The sequence below is a fragment of the Silene latifolia genome, unplaced genomic scaffold (genome assembly GCF_048544455.1).
Source record: "Silene latifolia isolate original U9 population unplaced genomic scaffold, ASM4854445v1 scaffold_345, whole genome shotgun sequence".
Classification (NCBI taxonomy): domain Eukaryota; kingdom Viridiplantae; phylum Streptophyta; class Magnoliopsida; order Caryophyllales; family Caryophyllaceae; genus Silene; species Silene latifolia.
In genome coordinates, this window is record NW_027413276.1 from 65570 (window position 1) to 69647 (window position 4078).

At 40.2% G+C, this 4078-nt stretch overlaps 1 non-coding gene across 1 annotated transcript; it reads left to right on the forward strand.

Moving 5' to 3' along the window:
* The first annotated feature begins 653 nt into the window (after positions 1 to 653).
* Positions 654 to 760, forward strand: LOC141639341 (small nucleolar RNA R71). Its single transcript, XR_012542476.1, has one exon. It is a non-coding gene; the product is annotated as a small nucleolar RNA R71 (small nucleolar RNA).
* Positions 761 to 4078: the final 3318 nt, after the last annotated feature.

Consider the following 4078-nt stretch of genomic DNA (forward strand, 5'->3'; position numbering starts at 1 on the left):
CCGCTTTTTGAACATCAAAACCTTGGTCATTTGTTTGATTGTATGGAGGTTGATTTTAATAACCTTGGTTTTGATTGTAAAAGGGTCTTTGAGCTTGGTTTCTCATTGGAGGTGGGGTGTATGTTGTTTGAGGGTTTTGAACATTTTGGCTTTTGTATGAGAGATTGGGATGGAATTTGGTGTTTTCATTGTAATAGTTGGAATAAGGGGTATCACTCTTGTATGCTTGGAAAGCATTCACTTGTTCACTTGTTCCCCTACATTCACTTTGGTCATGTCCCAAAGTTTAAAAACTCTCACATACTCCACTTGGAATTGATGAAGATGCCACCATGGCATTAACATGTTGCTTAGGTGATTTGGAGGCCTCTTCAAGTTTAGCCATAGCCTTCTCAAATTTCAAATTAATGGTGTCGATATGAGCACTAAGTTGAGCACCCAATTGAGTAATAGAGTCCACTTCATGCTTTCCTCCTCTAGTAGCCTTCCGAGGTCTACTATATTGTGAGTTATGGACCGCCATTTCCTCAATCTTGTTCCATGTTTGATTATCATCAACTTCGGTAAACATACCATTTGATCCCATATTGAGAATGTTTCGGGAGTCTTCATATAGACCATTCCAAAATTGTTGTACAAGGAACTACTCGCTAAGTCCATGGTGTGGACAAGATCGACAAGTATCCTTGAATCTCTCTCATGCTTCATACAAAGATTCCTCATCCCTTTGTTTGAACCCAGTTATTTGGGCTCTCAACATATTAGTCTTCTCCGGAGGATAGAATTTCTTGTCAAAAGCGAGTGCCAATTTCTTCCAAGAGTAGCCTTATCTTGGCTCTTCAACCATTGTTTCGCGGAACCAATCAAAGAGAAAGGAAATAAGACCCATCGAATTTGGTCTTGAGTAACTCCGGTTTGAGAAATCGCATCACAATAGTCACAAAAAGTCTCCATATGAGAATGAGGGTCTTCACTAGGCATCCCCCCAAATTGACTTCTCGCAACCAAGCGTTGTGGTGTAGGAGTACCATTTGGTAGGTTCTCCTCGGTTAGTACGGAATGTGATGAAAATTTAGGCATTGTGGGTTGATTTGGTGTTGGGTTATCCTCTCCTTCTCTTGCAAAAGGGTTGATGAACTCAATATTATTTGGTTGAATGTCCACAATCTCACCAATACCTCTCAAAGTATTACTAGAAAGTCTTCTATTATTGGTCAAAGTTCTTTCAATTTCAAGATCAATGGGTAATAAGTTACCTGGTGATCTCCTAGACATGCAAAATATCAAACAACTCGAATACAATTAGAATAAACCTTGAGGAGTTTGACTTCCCCAAGGTAAAGAAAGACACAACTAAAAACAATCAAAGAAAATCAAATCAAGTTAACACCTTCCCCGGCAACGACGCCATTTTTGGTCGGATATGTTTTGTTACTTGTCGTCAAAAGTTACCTTGACCAAAACAATATTTATAACTTCAAAAACTACTCTACTCTTAGTAAAGAGGTAAGTAAAAGTCAGATCCCAAGGGACGGGTATTGATGTAGGATTTTCGATTGCAAATGGTTGTGTCTAAGGGCGTCACAATTTGGGTTGAAGTAGGAGATCAACTAAACTAATCAACAATATAAAAGCAAAGCAATGAAAACAAGCAAGATGATTACAATGAGATGTACACAATTGATTAAAAGCACTAGGGTGTCATGAGTTCATAGGGGATTCATGGGATTTGATCATACAAACATGTTTTGTACTAGATGCAAGCACTTATTGTTGTGATGGGATCGAGTTGGCTTATGTCTTACAAACACTAAGAAGGTTTGGGTCCCGGAGCCGAATCGATTAGATTGTACAACACCTACATGTCGACTTAATCCTCCCTATCCAACTATATGCATGGTCTAATGAGACTCGAGTTGGTTTATGTCTAACAAGTCTCATTGAAAAGGTAAGTGATGGGTAAAAAATGCAAGGATTCACAGGCTCACATTTTATCAAACATAACATGTGCATAAGTTGAAATCACAACAAGCAAACAAATTAATTATGAAAACATATTAGATTAAGCATGAATCAATCCCCATGTTGGTTTTCCCTAATTCCCCATTAACCCTAGTTAAGGAAACTACTCACTCATTATCAAGTTTAACATGCTAACAAGGTTGGCAATCATAGTAGCAAGGCAAAACATGATGAACAAATGAAGATGATTGACAATAATTAAAAAGGGATTAAGAGAGAATTATACCTATAAAGATGATTCCAAATAATAAAGCAAAGAATAATAAAAGTACTTGATGATTGATGGAAGGTTGTCAATCCTCCATATAATCCCAAATAATCTTCTAATTACCCAAAATAAATGATGAACAATAGAGAAATTAAGGAAAGATTGGAATGAGATTTGTATTAAGACTAGATTACAAGTTGTTTACAAGATTAAGGAATGATTAAGATTGTATTACAACTTCATTAAGAGAGCATGCTAATCTAGGTAGTACAAAGGAGTATTTATACTAAAGATTAAGTACATAAATTAGGGTTACTAAGGGCTTAAATGACTATTAACACCCTTAATAAAAGTTGAGGAATTGCTCCTCTCCAAGGAGATGCGCATCTCCGTCTTGCTAGTTCCCAGAAAGTATGCTCGTCCCGAGCGTCTAGGCAGCAGGCACGGTGGAGTCTGTAAGGGAATCCGAGCGGATCAGGGGAGAGACGCTCGGATTGGTTAGCTTCAAGATGAGCGTCTCGAGCACGGGACGCTCGGATTGATGAGCAGGGAGACGCTCGGATTTGCCAGGAGCCGCTCGGATCCTGGGTCAGGCACTTCTCTTTTCTTCTCTCCTCAACAATCCCAGGGGATCTTGTTGAGGATGCAAGGATCCTTTCATCATTGCCCAATATACTTTATTATCTACCTATGTCTTCTAGTATCGCCTTCCCTTTGATGCTTGGTCATTGAATTCAATCAATTTAGCTCCATTTTGCCATGAAAATGCAAGGTTTGCACTCCTCTCCTACCAAGGAAACAAACCTCAAAGAATATGCAAAATGGGAAACTAAAGATAGTAAATGACCCAATTATGCACTAAAAAGCATAGGAACGAGACTAATTCGGGGACTAAATATGCTCAAATATGAGTCACATCACACGGATCATGTAGCAACTCCCAAGGAAATCCACACATCCTAGCCTGAAGCACGTTTGGTCCTGTAAGGCGATCCGCTCTGGTTGGCATCGGGACGCTCGGATCCTGGGTTTGGGACGCGCGGCTTGAGCTCGGGACGCTCGGATCCTAGGACAAGGTTCTTCTCTTATTCTTGACTACCTAACAATCCACTCGTCCTGGCTTGGGGACGCTCGTCCTGAGTCTGGGACGCCCGTCCTGAGCTCAGGACGCTCGGATCAAAGGTGTCTATTTGAGCTTGGATTGTACAACAGACGTCATTTCCTCATCCGGACTTCTATTGGAGTGATTCAAAAGCCTAGACCACTTGATTTTTCGACACTGTTTCATCTATCATAGTTTCAAAGCCAAACAAGCAACTCTTTTTTTAGTTCCAAGCAATTTCCTCTTATAATGGCTTCCTTCTCGTCATCCTTGCTCAACAATGTGTGGGGATTGATTTTGGGTCGTGGGGGTTGTCCTTCATTGCCCTGGAACTTGATTTATTGAACTACGGCCTTTAGGCTTGGCCTCCTCTTCGATGGTTGGTCGTTGGATGTTATCAATTTAGCTCTGTTTCACTCCGTTTGGGTAAAGTTAGTACTCCTCTTCTACAAAGGACACCAAACCTCATAGAATATGCATAATAGGAAGCTAAAGACAAGAAACGACCCTAATACACACTAAAAAGTACAGGAACTAGGCTAGTTAAGGGACTAAATGTGCGTAAATATGAGTCACATCAAACATCCCCAAACCGAACCTTTGCTCGTCCCGAGTAAAGAGGTGACAAAAACTATGACCTTTATTTATACTAATCTAATAATATAGCCGGTGTCAGACAATTAGCGGGTCTCACTCCGCCCCTTCAACTCACAACAAGACATCTATGAGGTAAGATGCCTTCTTAC